Source organism: Lithobates pipiens, unplaced genomic scaffold, assembly GCF_037356315.1.
Source record: "Lithobates pipiens isolate NorthernLeopardFrog02 unplaced genomic scaffold, aLitPip1_a1.2 Scaffold_10, whole genome shotgun sequence".
NCBI classification, from domain to species: Eukaryota; Metazoa; Chordata; class Amphibia; order Anura; family Ranidae; genus Lithobates; species Lithobates pipiens.
Window position 1 is genome coordinate 104,935,091 of NW_027507686.1, and position 21,720 is coordinate 104,956,810.

The following is a 21,720-nucleotide window of genomic DNA, read 5'->3' on the forward strand; positions in this document are numbered from 1 at the left end:
TCCCCCTCAAGTTTCGCACTTTGGTTTCTGGGATCTCTCCCCCCTTACACTGCCTACTGAATAAGAGTTAGTGGCGGGCGGGGTTGGTCCCCTACCCTCCTCCCTCTCGTGATGGCTGCGCTCTGCGCGTAGGCAATACCTATATACCATGTAGGGGATGACTCGACGATCGGCCCCCAGATACTCCGAATTGCGATATTGTTATTATTACTGTGCTCTACGTTGAATATGTGTTATGCTCTCTTTAACCATGTTTCCTTTTTTCCTCTCTTTCTCATCTCCTTCTACTGCATGCCTTCCTACAGGAATTTCCTCCGGCTCTGCCTCCTGCTCTGTGCCCATAGTCACACTGGGAGACCCTTCTACTCCTTGGCCCACACATGGCGTCACTTAAGGTAATCTCGTACAATGTACACGGTCTCTGCTCCCCAGGTAAACGTAGCAAATTATGGTGGGAACTTAAATGCTCAGGAGCTCAGGTGGTCATCTTGCAGGAAACACACTTCACCCTTCAATCGGAACCCAAATTACCCACCCACATATACAACCAGTGGTTCTTAAGTAACTCACCGGCAGCAAAATCTAGAGGCAGAGCTATTGCCATACACAAATCCTGCCCTTTTCAAGCCATAGAGTGTAAGGTAGACCCTCAGGGTAGATACGTCTTTTTGAAGGGGACTATAGCAGGACAGAAACTCACAGTTGCCACAATCTATGCTCCGAACTCAAATCAACTCACCTTTTTAGATACCACCCTTGATAGTCTGACGGAATTCAGGGAAGGACCTTTAATCCTAGGGGGAAACTTTAATATCAGCCCAGACCCACAACTGGACACCTCGCACAAACGCCCCTCCCACTCAAATGCCTTTCTAAAACACTTCCGCAGATCTCTACAAACCCACTGCCTCTTGGATAGCTGGTGAGTTCTCCACCCTTCAGATAGAGATTATAGTTACTATTCCAAAGTACATGACGTTTATACCTGCATAGATCTGATCTGTGTAGACCACTTGGCCCTGGAGCTGCTGCAGGCCATCGTCTATAGGGAACATTACGATTTCTGACCATGCCTCGGTAACAGTGACATTGGTTTTACCACATTCCACCTGTAGGGGCTGGTCGTGGCACTTAAACGAATCCCTGCTGGATGATGTAGCAGTGGTCTCCGGCGTCACAGAGGTACTGTCCCACTGCTTTAAGGAAAATTGCATGGAGGAGATGAGCAGAGGGATTGTTTGGGAGGGCCACAAGGCAGTGGTGAGAGGCGAATTGATTTCACAAGGATCCAGACTTAAGAAAGCCAGACAAGCAGATTTTGATAGGGTACTCCAGGCACTCCAACTGGCGAAACTTAAGCACAAACAGGACAGCAGCCCTGAGGCTCTGAGATAACTGACGGAGTTGAGAGAGTTATTCTCTCGATTGCTGGACAGGCAGGTACGCAGGCAATTGCGATACTTATCGCATAGATACTATGAGCATGGCAATAAATGCGGCCGAATGTTGGCTTGAGCTCTAAGGAAGAAACAGGCTCTCATGCACGTACACAAGCTACGCCTCTCCTCGGAGGTCTACACGGTCAGGTCCTCCCAAATAGCCGCTGGGTTCCGGGACTACTATAACACCCTCTATAACCTGAACTCCACACAAACCCGAGAGAACCAAGATGCAAGACTGAAAGACATTCAAACCTATCTGACTGCATGCGGCCTGCCCCCACTGACAGACGAACAGTGCTCCATGCTGGAGGCCCCTGTCACCGCCACCAAGCTCATAACCAATGTGAACTCCTTGCCTAACGGGAAGAGTCCTGGTCCATACGGGTTCACCAAGGCCTATTATATAACTACTTTAACTAAATTGCGAATGGCACCGCAATCCCTAGTGAAGCCCTGTTGGCCCATATATCTGTAATTCCCAAGGAAGGGAAAGACCCTACTATGCCCCAGAGCTATAGACCCATATCCCTTCTTAATGTGGACATAAAAATACTGGCCAAGATTCTCGCGACCAGACTGAAACACCTGATCCCACTAATTGTCCACCAGGACCAAACACGGTTTGTAACAGGTAGATAACTCTATCAGAGCAATCAACTTAATTCACTGGGCGCGTGCCTCCCCCGAATCCCCCCCTACCTGATCCTGTCTACCGATGCAGAGAAAGCCTTTGATCGGGTGGACTGGACCTACCTACGTGCTGTGCTGGAAACGTTGGGCCTACGCACACACATGCTTACCTGGATTATGGCTCTGTACTCGGATCCGAATGCCCAAGTCAAAGTGAATGGCTTCCTTTCCCCCAGCTTCCCTAACAGAAATGGCATGAGACAGGGGTGCCCCCTCTCGCCACTATTGTTCGCCCTGGTGCTGGAACCGTTTCTACGTACGGTCCGGGCGAACTCAGATATCAAGGGACTTACGGTGGGGCGTATGGAACATAAGCTCTTGACTTATGCTGATGATGTACTTTTCCACCTCACGGAACCCCTGATCTCCTTGCCTAACCTGATGAGGGAACTCCAGCGCTTATGGACACTTTCTAACTTTAAAATTCATTTTACAAAATCTGCGCTATTACCTATCCAATTGACGCCTTCCCTGACTGACAGGTTGCATACTGCCTTTCCATTTACATGGGCCAAAGCGTCCATAAAATACTTATGTATACGGCTGACAGACAGGTTTGACACCCTATACTCCACTAACTTTCCCTCCCTACTAAAAGTTGTGAATAAAGACTTGGCCCTATGGACTAAGACAGCCTTCACTTGGATGGGCAGACTCAATATCATCAAAATGAACATTCTACCACGCGTGCTGTTCTCTATGCAGATACTACCTGTGGCCCTACCCAAGACCTTCTTTGCCCAGCTATCCAGTCTAATATCAAATTTTGTTTGGAACAATAAAAGGCCGAGAATCGCAATAAGATTGTTAAGTTGCCATAGAGACGCAGGAGGCCTGGGCCTCCCTGACGCCCAAAGACACTACAGAGCAATAGTCCTCCAGAGAATACTGAACTGGCGCTTCCATACTCAATCCAAATTATGGGTCTCTCTTGAAAAATATATGGCAGGGAGAAATTTGACCTATGCGCCGTGGCTAGCACGGGAACACAGGGGTCTGTCCACCTTTACTTCCCCGCTGACGATCCAGGCCCTGAGAACCTGGGACCGACTTAATAACAATTTGACACTGGCACCCCCTGTGTCCCCACTGGCCCCACTGGGGGGACAGGCTGCTTTCTTCGGCCCCTGGGCAGATGATGGAGACGCTAGTTGTGGTAAATTAATGCAGAATGGCAAACTAATGTCCCTAGAATCTCGACAAGATCGGAGGGGGAGCTTCCCTATGGACTTCTGGTGGTATAGGCAACTCCACCATTTTTTTAAAACACAGGGAGACTCCATACAGGATATCTCCTCCCTCACACCTTTCGAACGTCTCTTCATAGTGGAAGAACCAATACCACACATCTGAACTTTATCAACTGCTTAACTCTGCATCCCCCACAGTGAAGCCCGCTTACATCAGAGCTTGGGAAAGGGACTTGGAAATAACTTTCACCCCTGCCCAAATATCTTGCCTCTACCAACTTACCTGGTCCAGCTCGATTGATTCCAAGACGCAAGAAATGAACTACAAGATACTGATGTGCTGGAACTGTGTGCCGGCAGATTTAGCAAGGATATACCATCCACGTCAGATCAATGTTGGCGGGGCTGTGGCCACAGGGGCACTCTTCTGCACATTTGGTGGGATTGCCCTGCGATCAGACCTTACTGGGAGGACATTAAATCTCTGATCAAAGAAATCACAGGCATAGATATTCCTCTGTCCCCGATTCACTTCCTGCTACCCATTCCTCCCATGCCAGTGAGCCAGTATAAGAAGAGTGTGCTGCCTCATTTGCTAAATGCCGCTAAGCGGCTGCTCCCTATTTTTTGGAAGGGTCCTAAAATCTCAAGTAAGGAGGAGTGGTGCCGCAGGGTGGGTGACATTCGGGAGGCAGGGGGTGGATTGGCACTTGCAGTGGGGCCCCATGACCGCTTCACCATTATTTGGCAGCCCTGGCTAGTGTATATATCGAACCCTGGACACATTTCATCCAGTTTGGATGTGGCCCTCCTGGAACTGGCAGAGCCATCCCTAAGGGGATGCTCCCGGGGCTTACAGATGGGGACCAGGAGCTGAGGAGACTCCAACACTGAATTTATCATTTCATTAATCAGGAGCGGGGAGACGGGATGCTATTCTCTTTCTTCACTCACCCCCTTGATCATCTTACATGTATGGAGAGGTTGACGGAGCTCGGGGAGGAGGCGGAGTCGGACGAGAGGCTTCAGGTATGCTCTAAACCACTTTTCTTTTCCCTTCTTTTTCTCACTTAACTACTTTCTAATACTTTATGACTTGAATAGTTATGGCTGCCTACGGGCAGATGGTCGATATGTTGAGTGCCAGGTGACGGGTGAGGAATGGAGGACTTGGGCGGCCCAACAAAAATTGGCCACCTGATGCCATGGGACAACCTGACTTGAGCAGGGAAATGGCACTTTGGTGCCGCTATTACGCAGGACTGCCCCCCTTCCCCCGCACGCGGTCGTCTAGGAAGCCGTTGGCCCCATGTGAGTTACCTTGAACGTTAAAGCTGACCAAGCGTATCACGCGTGAGAACCCCTTACAAGAGGACAGACAAGTCCTATACTGCACGAAATAGACTGCGGAATGGGATTACTCAGCCCAACAATCGAGTTGACCTACCGTGCTGACCCGTCACCTAGTAAATACTTTCTCAATAACCTAATCAGTACTAAGTTAATTTATGACTGTTGACTATGCATGTTCGTGTTCCCACTACAAGTGAAAAACAAAAAAGGAACGACTGGAGTATTATGTATCAGCATTACCTACAGCAAATGTTTATCCTCTCTGTTCATTTTCATTTTTTCTCATTCTTTTACTGTATATCAAGCTGTAATACCCTGTCTCCTATAAATAAAGATTGTTTTAAAAAAAAAAAACACAGCTCCAGCAGGTGGGACAGGCATCCTTGTCCAAGGCTACATGGAGAAGCTTATGCATTTCAGTGGCAGGCATCTTTCCTCAATGAAGGGGGTCTGTTCCCCAAAACTCGTAAGCTCCTCCACTGTGTGGCATTGGATGAGAATACCCATCCCACCTACTGGAGCTGTGATTTTGAAAAGCCTGATTTTATCTACGTTTATGATATTGCTGTGCTATTAATAAATGGTTATGGTGGTAATGTACTAGGCATTTCCAGCCTCTTGTGTGTTTTTACAGTTTTATGAAGCAATTACCTTCAAGAGAAGTTTGTGACTCCCATTGCCTTGCCATTTAAAATATTGTAGCTTCCTCAAGAGCAAAGAATTATTTAGTCTGATAAGAGCAATTATATAGAGTCAGGTTAACATAAAAAAAAAAAAAAAAAAAAAAAAGTGTGAGAAAATATTTACAGAAACAATATTACATAAACAGTAAAATAAATTTGATTAAAAATGAAAAGTATATCACAATGTTTGCCTGGTTTTTGGTTCTGTCGGTGTCCGATTCACTGCAGCTTCAAATTCTGACAGAATCTCCTACCCTAAAGCCTAGTACACAAGAGCCCAATGTCGGGTGATATCGGCTGGTTCAATAGAAAAAGGGCCAACGTTCGGCCCATGTGTATGGCAGCTGGTCCGCCAGAAGCCAGCCTTTTGGCCAGCTTCCGTGGGGCAAGCATGCTGGAAAACCAGCAGCTGACCGGCTTCTGATCAGCACTCTTAGCCAATGGCTGAGAGCCCTGACCAGAGTGTTCTGGGGGGGGGGGGCAGAACACGATAGCTCAGCAGGGTGATCGCTGTAACGGATTGTTAGTACAGCGGCTACGATCTGAGCCATCAGTTTTTTTTTTGTTTAACCCTGTAGTGTGTACTACAGTGTGGAAAACTGAAAACTCATGAGCTGCAGATGCACCCATCTTTTCTGGTCCCTGAGGAGGGAAATTACAGAAAAGATGTAGCCAATGAAAGGTTCGGATAAATGTGCCGAAGAGGATGATGAATTGTTTTATGATAGTTCCATGGACATTCCCTCCATCATAGTTTTCCTAACTGCATCAATAATTTCAGATGACTGTATTCTACAGTCCAACCACCAACGTATTGTTCCACGGAACAAAATCATGATATGGCTTTTATGTAGGTATAGCACTAACCCCTGAAGGAGCTGCTGGTTAGATTTGGGCTTACCGTTACCTCCTGTTTTCCTCGTTGTATGTCTAGGGGTTCCCGTGAACCACTTGAATGGATTTTATTTGCAAAAAACGTAGACAATGAAACAGTCTCTTAAATTGGGATCAGAGGGTTGGAAAGGAAGTTCAGGTACTCAATGTCAAAGTCAAATTTGTTGAAGAACTTGCTTACTTTGGCTATTCACTGGATGCAGTCATTCGCAACTGGATGATCACTTAGGTTGGACAGTCCTTCTCTCACAAGGCACTTACTCAGGAACAAGTCTCTGCCACAGATGTTGTTGTAGAACATACAAAGTAACATCTCTGCCACAGACATGGTTGTAGAACACATAGGAAAACTAAACTCAAAAGCACCTGTAGGATACCTGGATCTTTCAGCCAGCTTGGCGATATCCACAAGACCGGATTCTCTCGGTTATTTCAGCCCTTCCAGGCTCTTACGAAGAAACCAACCCGTATGTGGTCTTCTGAGTCCTCTCCTGGAATGCTTGAAGTACTGGGTCTCTCCCGAACTGGAGACAGCACCCAACCACCTCAGAATCCTTCTTGCCTCAGGCTAGCGTGCCCCGAGACATTAAAGTCGGGTGGATCCGCATACCACAGGCCATAGCCTTCCTGGGGGCTGGTCAGGAGGACCAGGACCATGAAGTCAGTACATCATTCTGTAACGCATCTTAAGTACCCCCTCCCAGAAAGCACAGCGAGAGCACCACTCCCACTGGGCAGGCTCTGAGAGAGAGTAACTTAAGCACCTAACCAGACCATGGTTCCATGCCTGCCAGAAGAGACAGTGCCCCCTGTGGCCAGGCTGAACATCTCACGGTCCAGTCAGACTGATGCTGAAGTCTAATTTAGGCAATTGTACCCAAACCAAACTGCAGTTTAGGCAAAACTTTAACTTTGGGGAAAAAAACAAAAAACAAATACAAATATAGCGCATGCTCTTCAGGAGCCGTGGCTAAATAGGGCTTCCTCAAAAAAGGTAATGTGTCCACCAGCTTCCTGCATAATATAGGAGTGTTTGGTATTGTGATGGGTATTTTCTTATACATTTGGATATATACTTGGTATGAATGTAGTAATACCACATCAGGATTTATGAATTATGCGTAGAATTTGAAAGCTGGGTTGTGCGAAAAGGGCATCAGGTCACAAAGGGCTAGTCACAGATATATATTGTTTAAACTGCTCTGCTAGACTATTTTATGACATTTATGATGACTGTTATCAGGCACTAGAGTAAAGCTAGCCATAGATAATCGGTTAATCTTTTATTCAGCCAGCTTGTTGAACAGAAAATTGGACAGTTGTGGAGGCAACATGGACTCTCGTGGTACAGTATAAACTTACAACAGTCAATTTACAAAAAGATAGAAATTTATCATGCACAAACACACAAAATAAAGAGCCTTTAAAAGTAGATAAATTGCACTGTATGCTACTAATCATGGAGTATCCACTTGTCTGACACAAATTGGAAACACACACATATATATATATGTATATATATATATATATATATATATATATATATATATATATATATATATATATAAAATGTATGCATGTATGTGTGTGTGTGTGTGTGTGTATGTGTGTTTCCAATTTGTGTCAGACAAGTGGATACTCCTGTGTTGTTACACATATTTGTTCTTCCAGTTGCACACTACATGTTTTGGAGTTACCCCCTTCTTCAGGTGTATACTAGATCAGAAAATGATCTACAAGAAATCATATAAATCAAGTGTACAATATTAGAATCAAAAATGCATAACTAATGACCAGCCTTCAAGGTATACTGTCATGCATCTTAAATCAATAATGATAGAGTCTAATATACCCCTCAATTATAATAATTGAGCCCATATGAAATGGTTTATTTGCAGTAAAAAAGAAAACTCACCCACATAGCCGGCACCAGTATTTTGGGCGTCACAGGGCCAAAAAATTTGCAATCTCCCAGGCGAGTGCAAGAACTAGGAAAAGTGAAGTCACATAAAGAGACTGTTACATAAAAAGATACTTTAAAAAAAAAAAAACTTCATAGGGTGGAGAAATTTCACAGCCATTATATTACAGATAATTAAATTCAATCAAAACATTTCAATTGGTGATATGATTTAGGAGGGGAGAGAGTGTGTTATCCAAATGGAAATTGAAGGCAGGTATAGATGGAAATAGCCCAATGAACCATCCAAAGCCACATATATATTCTATGTAATATATAAAGAGCATTAACCACTTAAGCCCCGGACCAATTTGCAGCCAAAGGACCAGGCCCCTTTTTGCGATTCGGCACTGCATCGCTTTAATGGACAAATGCGCGATCGTGCGACGTGGTATTTGATCACTTCTGTGTTTTTTATTTTTTGCGCTATAAACAAAAATAGAGCGCCAATTTTGAAAAAAAATGCAATATTTTTTACTTTTTGCTATAATAAATATCCCCCAAAAAATATATAAAAACACATTTTTTTTCCTAAGTTTAGGCCGATACATATTCTTCTACATATTTTTGGTAAAAAAAAATTGCAATTAGCGATTATTGATTGGTTTGCGCAAAAGTTATAGTGTTTACAAAATAGGGGATAGTTTTATAGCATTTTTGCTAATATTTTTTTTTACTAGTAATGGCGGCGATCAGCGATTTTTATTGTGATTGCGACATTATGGCGGACAGATCGGACATTTTTTACACATTTTTGGGACCATTGTCATTTATACAGAAATCAATGCTATATAAATGCATTGATTCCTGTGTAAATGACACTGGCAGTGAAGGAGTTAACCACTAGGGGGCAGTGTAGTGTTATGTATGACGTTATGTTTTTTTTATTGTAGGGGGGCGTGGCCTGGCAAGTGACGTCACTGATCGTCCTTCCCTATAAAAGGGAAGAGACGATCGGTGACAGCCACACAGGGAAGCACGGGGAGAGGTTTGTTTACAAAGACCTCTCCTCGTTCTTCAGCTCTGTGACCCGATCACGGGACACCTGCGGCGATCGGGTCCGCTGGTCCTGATCCTTTCACAGCCGATCACTAAATGTAAACAAACCGCGGTAACGAGATGTTACCGGGTTCTCCTCCTCACACACCGATCGTGTGTGAGGAGGAGATTAAGCGGTAACATCTCGTTACCGCTTACAGTACACATCAAGCACACTGATTGCCCCCCCAATAAAGAGGACCTGTCACCACCCATTATAGTACCTGTCACTCACAGTCCATCAGAGTACCCAAGTACCTGTCACAGTCCATCAGAGTACCCGAGTACCTGTCACAGTCCATGAGAGTACCCGAGTAACTGTCACAGCCCATCAGAGTACCCATCACAGTCCATCTGAGTACCCGAGTACCTGTCACAGTCCATCTGAGTACCCGAGTACCTGTCACAGTCCATCTGAATACCTGAATACCTGTCACAGTTCATCTGAGTACCCGAGTACCTGTCACAGCCCATCAGAGTACCCGAGTAGCTGTCACAGTCCATCCGAGTACCTGTCACAGTCCATCCGAGTACCCGAGTACCTGTCACAACCCATCAGAGCACCCAAGTACCTGTCACAGCCCATTAGAGTACCCGAGTACCTGTCACAGCCCATCAGAGTACCCGATTACCTGTCCCAGTCCATCTGAGTACTCGAGTACCTGTCACAGTCCATCTGAGTACCTGAATACCTGTCACAGTTCATCTGAGTACCTGAGTACCTGTCACAGTCCATATGAGTACCCGAGTACCTATCACCGCCCTTCAGAGTACCCAAATACCAGTCACGAGGCCATCAGAGAACCTATCACCAGGCCATCAGAGTACCTGAGTACCTTTCACCAGGCCATCAGAGTACCCCAGTACCTGTCACCAGGCCATCAGAGTACCTGAGTACCTTTCACCAGGCCATCAGAGTACCCCAGTACCTGTCACCAGGCTCTCGGAGTACCCAAATACCTGTCACATACCTGCTATATCCACCACTCCCTCTCCCTGCCATGTGTATTGTGTAGCTGTCTGACCTGATTGGGGGGGGGGGGGGTGATGTAAGAAGGGCTGGAGGAGTGTGTCTACCCCTGCCATGTGCTGGTCTGGGGGGGGGGGCAGGGTGATTGCTGTGTCCCCCTCCCCCTGCCATGTGTATAGTGTAGCTGATGGGGGAGTTGATGTAAGAAGAGGCTGTAGTATTGTGTCTACCCCTGTGCTGGTCTGAGGGGGGGGGGGAGTCAGGGTGACTACTGTGTCCATCACCCCCTCCCATGTGTATAGTGTAGCTGACCTGATGGGTTAGGGGGGATTTCAGAATGCAGATATGTGCTATATACAGGGTGCAGAATGCAGACATGTCCTATATACAGGGCGCAGAATGCAGATATGTCCTATATACAGGGTGCAGATATGTCCTATATACAGGGTGCAGAATGCAGATATGTCCTATATAAAGGGTGCAGATATGTCCTATATACAGGGTGCAGAATGCAGATATGTCCTATATACAGGGTGCAGATATGTCCTATATACAGGGTGCAGATATGTCCTATATACAGGGTGCAGAATGCAGATATGTCCTATATACAGAGTTCAGATATGTCCTATATACAGGGTGCAGATATGTCCTATATACAGGGTGCACATATGTCCTATATACAGGGTGCACATATGTCCTATATACAGGGTGCAGAATCCAGATATGTCCTATATACAGGGTGCAGATATGTCCTATATACAGGGTGCAGAATCCAGATATGTCCTATACACAGGGTGCAGAATGCAGATATGTCCTATATACAGGGCGCAGAAAGCAGATATGTCCTATATACAGGGCGCAGAATGCAGATATGTCCTATATACAGGGCGCAGATATGTCCTATATACAGGGTGCAGAATGCAGATATGTCCTATATACAGGGTGCAGAATGCAGATATGTCCTATATACAGGGTGCAGAATGCAGATATGTCCTATATACAGGGTGCAGAATCCAGATATGTCCTATATACAGGGTGCAGAATGCAGATATGTCCTATATTCTTGAGAAAATGGAAAATAAATCGTGGGTGTTTTTTTCATTTTAAATTGGGGGGGGGGGGGGTGCCAGATGTAGGATCCGCCCCGGGTGCCAAATGCTCTAGGTACGCCCCTGGCTATACCGCTGGCAAAGCGGCACTTAAAACCGCCCCGCTATTGGCCGCATACCGTCACTAAAATGACGGTAAAGGACGCCTGCACAGCCCCAAGTTGATGGAGAAGGTAAAAGTTCAGCTTTTAGAAAGCTGAATCACTCAGTTATCAAATCTGTGCTGTAAACCTATGAGTCAAGTGACTGGTGTCACAATTTTGCCTCCACTGAAATAGTAAAGATGATCCCTCATCCTTAATCCGAGCTCACGAATGGTCTTGCCTATGTAAAACGAATGGCATTGACAAATCATCAGATAAATCACTCCACGAGTAGCACAACCAGCATTTGTGACTTTATGTGACTTCATTTTTCCTGTTCCCCTCACTTGCCCGGGAAATTGAACATTTTTTGGCCCTGTGACGCCCAAAATTCTGGTGCCAGCTATGTGGGTGAGTTTTCTTTTGCTCCAAAATCAACCATTTCGTATGGACTCAATCCTTAATATTGAGTGGTATATTAGACTCTATCTTTGATTTAAGATGAATGACAGTATACCTTGAAGGTTGGTCATTAGTTATGTGTTTTTGATTCTAATATTGTACACTTGATTAATATGCTTTCTTTTAGATCATTTTCTGACCTAATATGCTCCTGAAGAAGAAGGTAACCCTGAAACGTGTATTGTGTGCAACTGGAAAAACAAATCTCTGTGTGCAACAGCACAGGATCTTTATTATATATATCTATGTTTTTCCAATTTTTGTCAGACAAGTGGATACTCCATGATTAGTAGCATCCAATGCAATTTATCTACTATTGAAGGCTTTTTATTATGTGTGTGTTTGTGCATGATAAATGTATATGTTTTTGTAAATTGACTGTTGACTGTCCAAATTTCTAATTAGTAATAGGACAAAGGTACATTAACTGGAACCTTTCAAATGCTGACACTCCGGGAGAAAGGTTCCAGTTGATCCCACAGAGACACACAGGGGCTTACATTGTGAAAGCAAAATACCCCTGGGGGGGTAGGGCTATCTGGTGAGTGCAAAATCACTATCAGCACGGATAAGCTCACTGGCAGCTTTGTCTGTCACTTTTCACTATATTAATGGACTAATAGAGGATTTTTTTATTTATTCATTTTATGGTTTTATATAATTATTTTTTCCGTGTAATCAATTGTATGATTTTTTACTCGTATATAGTGGGTTTAGCCAAGTCTATATAGATCACAATTTTGCAGGGGGTCTAACCCAGTGAAAACACATATATATATATTCATCACCATAGCAGCATCAGTTTTTCTTTTTTATAATACTATATTGATATTATTTATTTTACACATTTGGCACTAAAATTACATTTTATTTAATCTCCCTTCATTTGCCACCATTTAATACTCAGGGGGTCTAACACATCTCCAGTATATCTAATAAGGAACTGAAGGACATTCTTTTCCCTTTCCTTTTTCTTTAACGCTCACGTGATCTGATTTGTTCTCAAACACTTTTCCACCTTTTTATAGGTGGCAAATTAGAATAAGCTTTTACCACTGAGGGTCAAACACAGTTGAGGGTGGAAAGACCACAAAAGTCACCAAATTTTCACACAACAATAACAGACAATAATATAATACTACTTTTACACCTTTTACCATTTTTGGGCAACACAAACTTGAGACACAGAGGGTCTAACACATTCCAAAGTGTTTTCTTATTTTATTTTTATTTCCATTTTTTCTATTTCTCTTCCTTTTTGGTTGTTTATTTTTTGGAGGTTAAGCACATTAACAATTATTCCTTTTTTCTTCAGCCAAATCTTTGGTCATAACTTTCACACACCAGACAGAGGGTCTAACACCACAGTCAATTTTTGGTATTTATTGATTTTGGATTCTAGTATTTTGATCTCACACAGCATTTTTTGTATAGCAGAACCCCATCAGGCAATTCCAGTCATAGATACTAATTTTTAATAATAAGTACATAATTTAACAACCAATATATGTTTACTCTTTTAGAGGTTTAGCGGCATTTCTACACCATCTCTCTTTATTTTTCTTGCTACACTTCTGGGTGGTAGCAAATTTCAGAGGCAGCTTCTTCCCTCTAGCCATAATTGTACTTTATTTTACATATTCCGTGGCATAGTATTATATACCATTTTCACCCAAACACGCTAGTTCCCAAGCCGTTGTGTTGTGTGTCCATTCAATTACAGAGCCGTGGCTTAGCCCTGCCCTTTCTCCTCTTTGGCTCACTGCCTGGGAAATGATGGTGATTGGCCAGCTCACCTTTAAATCACCTGTATCAGCATACTACCACTGCTCATGATAGCGTTGTAACCTTGTGTGCTCCTGCTTGACCCAGCTAATATCTGCTCTGTATTTATCGTGCATGACCTGGCTAGTTTTGACCCTGCTTTTCTCGCTTCTGATTCAGTACCGTTTGCACTCTGATCTACCTGTGTACAACCCAGCTTGTTTAGACTACGCTTTGCCTGATTCTACTGTAGTACCAGACTCGGCATTACTACTTGGCTGCCCAGCCAACCTCCTGTTACATCTGCAGCGGTGAACCACAAGCACCTGTCAACCTCCTGTTACAATTGCAGCAGTGAACCACAAGCACCAGCCAAGCTCTACCTTCATCTGCAGCAGTGAACTACAAGTTCCAGCTAACCTGCTCTGCTTAGACCTGCTCATGGTAAGTGCTCTTGTTTATTGAACTCTTTGCATAGTCAACACATCTGAACTGTTACTTGCTATCTGCTCCTAGCCTGACTCTGTCTCAGCCAATGAGGAGGGAAAGTCCCTGGAGATCTGAGGCTCTGGTGCATAATGCTGGATGGTTATGGGGCTCAGGTAAGTCTTAGGGGGGCTGCTGCACACACAAGGTTTTTCATCTTAATGCATACAATGCATTATGGTAAAAAACCTTCTGCTTTTAGAATCACTTTCACCTCTCTTTACCCCCTTCATGACCAGACCATTTTTTGTGATATGGCACTGCATTACTTTAAGTGACAATTGTGCGGTGGTGTGACGCTATACCCCAAAAAAATGATCACCTCTGCGGTTTTAATTTTTTGCACTATAAACAAGAAAAGACAGACAATTTTGAAAAATAAACAATATTTTCACCTTTATGTTGTAAAAACTACCCAATAAATTTTTTTAAAAATCATATTTATTCATCAGTTTAAGCCAATATGTATTCTGCTACATATTTTTGGTAGAAAATTCCAATAAGCGTATATTGATTGGTTTGTGCAAAGTTATAGTGTCTACAAACTATCGGATATATTTATGGAATTTTTATTTATTTATTTTCTTTCTAGTAACGGCAGCGATCAGTATTTTTTAGTGGGACTGCGACATTGTGGTGGACAAATCGGACACTTATGAGGCAGCACTGATGGGGTGACACTGATGGACAATGATAGGCAGCACTGATGGGCACCGACAGGTGATATTGATGGGCACCAATAGGAAGCATTGATGGGCACCGTTAGGTTGCATTGATGGGCACTGATAGGTGGCACTGATGGGCACTGATAGACGCCACTGATAGCTATGGAAGCCTCTTGCGATAATCAGAAGAGAATCCGGCAGGCCGGTTGTACCCAAGTTGATCGATCGAGAGGCAGTGTTCTGTGGGAGGGGAAGATGGGGATCTCCGTTTTCGTCCAGTCAAAGCACCCCCCCCCCACAGTTAGAAAGAACCCCCTAGGAGCACATTTAACCCTTTGATCGCCCCTGATGTTAACCCCTTCCCTGCCAGTGTCATTAGTACAGTGGCAGTGCATTTTTTTTACCACTGATCACTGCTGTATTGTTGTCACTGGTCCCCAAAAAGTATCACTTAGTGTCCGATTTGTCCACCACAATGTCGCAGTCCCACTAAAAAATACTGATCGCTGCCGTTACTAGAAAGAAAATAAATAAATAAAAATTCCATAAATATATCCGATAGTTTGTAGACACTATAACTTTGCACAAACCAATCAATATACGCTTATTGGAATTTTCTACCAAAAATATGTAGCAGAATACATATTGGCTTAAACTGATGAATAAATATGATTTTTAAAAAAATTTATTGGGTAGTTTTTACAACATAAAGGTGAAAATATTGTTTATTTTTCAAAATTGTCTGTCTTTTCTTGTTTATAGCGCAAAAAATTAAAACCGCAGAGGTGATCATTTTTTTGGGGTATAGCGTCACACCACCGCACAATTGTCACTTAAAGTAATGCAGTGCCATATCACAAAAAATGGTCTGGTCATGAAGGGGGTAAAGAGAGGTGAAAGTGATTCTAAAAGCAGAAGGTTTTTTACCATAATGCATTGTATGCATTAAGATGAAAAACCTTGTGTGTGCAGCAGCCCCCCTAAGACTTACCTGAGCCCCATAACCATCCAGCATTATGCACCAGAGCCTCAGATCTCCAGGGACTTTCCCTCCTCATTGGCTGAGACAGAGTCAGGCTAGGAGCAGATAGCAAGTAACAGTTCAGATGTGTTGACTATGCAAAGAGTTCAATAAACAAGAGCACTTACCATGAGCAGGTCTAAGCAGAGCAGGTTAGCTGGAACTTGTAGTTCACTGCTGCAGATGAAGGTAGAGCTTGGCTGGTGCTTGTGGTTCACTGCTGCAATTGTAACAGGAGGTTGACAGGTGCTTGTGGTTCACCGCTGCAGATGTAACAGGAGGTTGGCTGGGCAGCCAAGTAGTAATGCCGAGTCTGGTACTACAGTAGAATCGGGCAAAGTGTAGTCTAAACAAGCTGGGTTGTACACAGGTAGATCAGAGTGCAAACGGTACTGAATCAGAAGCGAGAAAAGCAGGGTCAAAACTAGCCAGGTCATGCACGATAAATACAGAGCAGATATTAGCTGGGTCAAGCAGGAGCACACAAGGTTACAACGCTATCATGAGCAGTGGTAGTATGCTGATACAGGTGATTTAAAGGTGAGCTGGCCAATCACCATTATTTCCCAGGCAGTGAGCCAAAGTGGAGAAAGGGCAGGGCTAAGCCACGGCTCTGTAATTGAATGGACACACAACACAACGGCTTGGGAACTAGCGTGTTTGGGTGAAAATGGTATATAATACTATGCCACGGAATATGTAAAATAAAGTACAATTATGGCTAGAGGGAAGAAGCTGCCTCTGAAATTTGCTACCACCCAGAAGTGTAGCAAGAAAAATAAAGAGAGATGGTGTAGAAATGCCGCTAAACCTCTAAAAGAGTAAACATATATTGGTTGTTAAATTATGTACTTATTATTAAAAATTAGTATCTATGACTGGAATTGCCTGAATTGCCTGCTATACAAAAAATGCTGTGTGAGATCAAAATACTAGAATCCAAAATCAATAAATACCAAAAATTGACTGTGGTGTTAGACCCTCTGTCTGGTGTGTGAAAGTTATGACCAAAGATTTGGCTGAAGAAAAAAGGAATAATTGTTAATGTGCTTAACCTCCAAAAAATAAACAACCAAAAAGGAAGAGAAATAGAAAAAATGGAAATAAAAATAAAATAAGAAAACACTTTGGAATGTGTTAGACCCTCTGTGTCTCAAGTTTGTGTTGCCCAAAAATGGTAAAAGGTGTAAAAGTAGTATTATATTATTGTCTGTTATTGTTGTGTGAAAATTTGGTGACTTTTGTGGTCTTTCCACCCTCAACTGGGTTTGACCCTCAGTGGTAAAAGCTTATTCTAATTTGCCACCTATAAAAAGGTGGAAAAGTGTTTGAGAACAAATCAGATCCCGTGAGCGTTAAAGAAAAAGGAAAGGGAAAAGAACGTCCTTCAGTTCCTTATTAGATATACTGGAGATGTGTTAGACCCCCTGAGTATTAAATGGTGGCAAATGAAGGGAGATTAAATAAAATGTAATTTTAGTGCCAAATGTGTAAAATAAATAATATCAATATAGTATTATAAAAAAGAAAAACTGATGCTGCTATGGTGATGAATATATATATATATGTGTTTTCACTGGGTTAGACCCCCTGCAAAATTGTGATCTATATAGACTTGGCTAAACCCACTATATACGAGTAAAAAATCATACAATTGATTACACGGAAAAAATAATTATATAAAACCATAAAATGAATAAATAAAAAAAATCCTCTATTAGTCCATTAATATAGTGAAAAGTGACAGACAAAGCTGCCAGTGAGCTTATCCGTGCTGATAGTGATTTTGCACTCACCAGATAGCCCTACCCCCCAGGGGTATTTTGCTTTCACAATGTAAGCCCCTGTGTGTCTCTGTGGGATCAACTGGAACCTTTCTCCCGGAGTGTCAGCATTTGAAAGGTTCCAGTTAATGTACCTTTGTCCTATTACTAATTAGAAATTTGGACAGTCAACAGTCAATTTACAAAAACATATACATTTATCATGCACAAACACACACATAATAAAAAGCCTTCAATAGTAGATAAATTGCATTGGATGCTACTAATCATGGAGTATCCACTTGTCTGACAAAAATTGGAAAAACATAGATATATATAATAAAGATCCTGTGCTGTTGCACACAGAGATTTGTTTTTCCAGTTGCACACAATACACGTTTCAGGGTTACCTTCTTCTTCAGGAGCATATTAGGTCAGAAAATGATCTAAAAGAAAGCATATTAATCAAGTGTACAATATTAGAATCAAAAACACATAACTAATGACCAACCTTCAAGGTATACTGTCATTCATCTTAAATCAAAGATAGAGTCTAATATACCACTCAATATTAAGGATTGTGTCCATACGAAATGGTTGATTTTGGAGCAAAAGAAAACTCACCCACATAGCTGGCACCAGAATTTTGGGCGTCACAGGGCCAAAAAATTGTCAATTTCCCGGGCAAGTGAGGGGAACAGGAAAAGTGAAGTCACATAAAGTCACAAATGCTGGTTGTGCTACTCGTGGAGTGATTTATCTGATGATTTGTCAATGCCATTCGTTTTACATAGGCAAGACCATTCGTGAGCTCGGATTAAGGATGAGGGATCATCTTTACTATTTCAGTGGAGGCAAAATTGTGACACCAGTCACTTGACTCATAGGTTTACAGCACAGATTTGATAACTGAGTGATTCAGCTTTCTAAAAGCTGAACTTTTACCTTCTCCATCAACTTGGGGCTGTGCAGGCGTCCTTTACCGTCATTTTAGTGACGGTATGCGGCCAATAGCGGGGCGGTTTTAAGTGCCGCTTTGCCAGCGGTATAGCCAGGGGCGTACCTAGAGCATTTGGCACCCGGGGCGGATCCTACATCTGGCACTCCCCCCCCCCCCAATTTAAAATGAAAAAAACACCCACGATTTATTTTCCATTTTCTCAAGAATATAGGACATATCTGCATTCTGCACCCTGTATATAGGACATATCTGGATTCTGCACCCTGTATATAGGACATATCTGCATTCTGCACCCTGTATATAGGACATATCTGCATTCTGCACCCTGTATATAGGACATATCTGCATTCTGCACCCTGTATATAGGACATATCTGCGCCCTGTATATAGGACATATCTGCATTCTGCGCCCTGTATATAGGACATATCTGCATTCTGCGCCCTGTATATAGGACATATCTGCATTCTGCACCCTGTGTATAGGACATATCTGGATTCTGCACCCTGTATATAGGACATATCTGCACCCTGTATATAGGACATATCTGGATTCTGCACCCTGTATATAGGACATATCTGCACCCTGTATATAGGACATATCTGCACCCTGTATATAGGACATATCTGCACCCTGTATATAGGACATATCTGAACTCTGTATATAGGACATATCTGCATTCTGCACCCTGTATATAGGACATATCTGCACCCTGTATATAGGACATATCTGCACCCTGTATATAGGACATATCTGCATTCTGCACCCTGTATATAGGACATATCTGCACCCTTTATATAGGACATATCTGCATTCTGCACCCTGTATATAGGACATATCTGCACCCTGTATATAGGGCATATCTGCATTCTGCGCCCTGTATATAGGACATGTCTGCATTCTGCACCCTGTATATAGCACATATCTGCATTCTGAAATCCCCCCTCCCCCATCAGGTCAGCTACACTATACACATGGGAGGGGGTGATGGACACAGCAGTCACCCTGACTCCCCCCCCTCAGACCAGCACAGGGGTAGACACAATACTACAGCCTCTTCTTACATCAACTCCCCCATCAGCTACACTATACACATGGCAGGGGGAGGGGGACACAGCAATCACCCTGCCCCCCCCCAGACCAGCACATGGCAGGGGTAGACACACTCCTCCAGCCCTTCTTACATCACCCCCCCCCCCCCCCAATCAGGTCAGACAGCTACACAATACACATGGCAGGGAGAGGGAGTGGTGGATATAGCAGGTATGTGACAGGTATTCGGGTACTCCGAGAGCCTGGTGACAGGTACTGGGGTACTCTGATGGCCTGGTGAAAGGTACTCAGGTACTCTGATGGCCTGGTGACAGGTACTGGGGTACTCTGATGGCCTGGTGAAAGGTACTCAGGTACTCTGATGGCCTGGTGATAGGTTCTCTGATGGCCTCGTGACTGGTATTTGGGTACTCTGAAGGGAGGTGATAGGTACTCGGGTACTCATATGGACTGTGACAGGTACTCAGGTACTCAGATGAACTGTGACAGGTATTCAGGTACTCAGATGGACTGTGACAGGTACTCGAGTACTCAGATGGAAATAACCAGCGGAAATCTGGGCGAGGTAATAACTTGGAATTGGATTATCTCATGGTGAAGAGCCCCTACGGCCATGGACAATGGAACCGTCTCATGAGTCACATGGGCAGGCTGTAAAGGTCTCCCGTCAAGAGCCTCAATGGCAAGTGGAGTGTCACGCAGCTGCAGCGGAATCGAGTGCTGCGAAACAAATGCAGCATCAATGAACAGGCCTGCAGCCCCAGAGTTGATTATCTCACTGGACAACTCAGCCCAAGAAAGGGTGACCAAAACCAGGGGCTTATCCTTCTGGATAACTGGGGACAAAGCAACGCCACCTAAGTTCTGTCCATGACAGGACCTCAAGGTTGGGGCGTTCTCTGGACGGGTAGGACAAGACTTCAAAAAGTGACCTGCCTGGCCACAATAAAGGCACAATCTCTCCCTCCTCCTAAAGGCTCTCTCATCCGCAGAGAGACGCGTGAAGCCCGGGTGCATGGGTTCATCTTCACTGACCAACTCAGTACCAGGAGGCATGGGATGTGAGGGAGGCATGGGTGGAACTACAAAGCTCGGAGGCAAACGTACAGGAGGCTTCTGCAAGCGCTCTTTATGAGAAAGTCTTTCTCTGAGTCTGGAGTCAATGAGGGTGGCAAACGAGATCAAGCTCTCCAGCTCAGTGGGTATATCTCGGGCTGCTATCTCATCCTTGATGGAATCCGAAAGACCATGAGAAAAAGCAGCCACGAGGGCCTCATTGTTCCAAGCAACCTCTGCTGCCAGAGTACGGAATTCAATGGCGTAGTTGGCAACAGTTCTTATACTCTATATAGATCAGAAGGTGAATATCGAAAAATAATGAATAATCAAAAAAATATATATCAAAACCAATCACCTTGTAGCGCTTAATTACTACTAAAACAGTTGTGCACATTAATTGCAAAACTTAATCACCCTTGAAGAATTATTAATATGAACATTCACATGTGCATAACAGAGATTCAATAGTGATAAAATATACTGTGATCTAATGCAAATGTAAAAGATTGTGAACAAAGTCCCAAGCAAAGAGATATATGTATAATCCAAAATCAGTCCAAAAAAAGAAAAAACTATTTTTTAAGTGAAGAATAAAGTGTCCATATATCGAAAAGCCTTCACCACACCCTTGGTGTTCGTGCCCCCCTTGTTTGGAACACTCACCAGCTGTACTGCTCAGCACTCTCGTGTCGAGCCAAAAAAGCGTTTTTAAGAATGATGTTGATCAGTATCCAGCAATCACTTGCAGTGTAATTCCCATCAGATATTAATAGAATATCATCTAGGCATTACCAGGTATTCATAATGGCCTGTTCTGGAATTAAACGCAGTCTTCCACTCATCGCCCTCCTTAATGCGCACAAGATTGTATGCCCCTCTCAAGTCAAGCTTCGTGAAAACCGTTGCTCCCTTGAGGCGGTCAGTAATCAATGGAATCGGGTAGGCATTCTTAATCATGACACGATTGAGACCCCTATGATCTCTACAAGGTCTCAGTTCACCGCTGTTCTTTTTCACAAAGAAGAAACCAGCACCAGCAGGAGACGAGGATTTGCAGATGAAACCTCGAGAAAGTG

General features: G+C 43.6%; 1 protein-coding gene across 1 annotated transcript in view; it reads right to left on the minus strand.

Moving 5' to 3' along the window:
• Nucleotides 1-21,720, minus strand: part of LOC143933943 (spectrin beta chain, non-erythrocytic 1-like) — a gene marked incomplete in the record, with an annotated part of 1,131,488 nt that overhangs the window by 859,709 nt on the left and 250,059 nt on the right. The window contains 1 exon segment of the mRNA XM_077457128.1: nucleotides 8,168-8,240.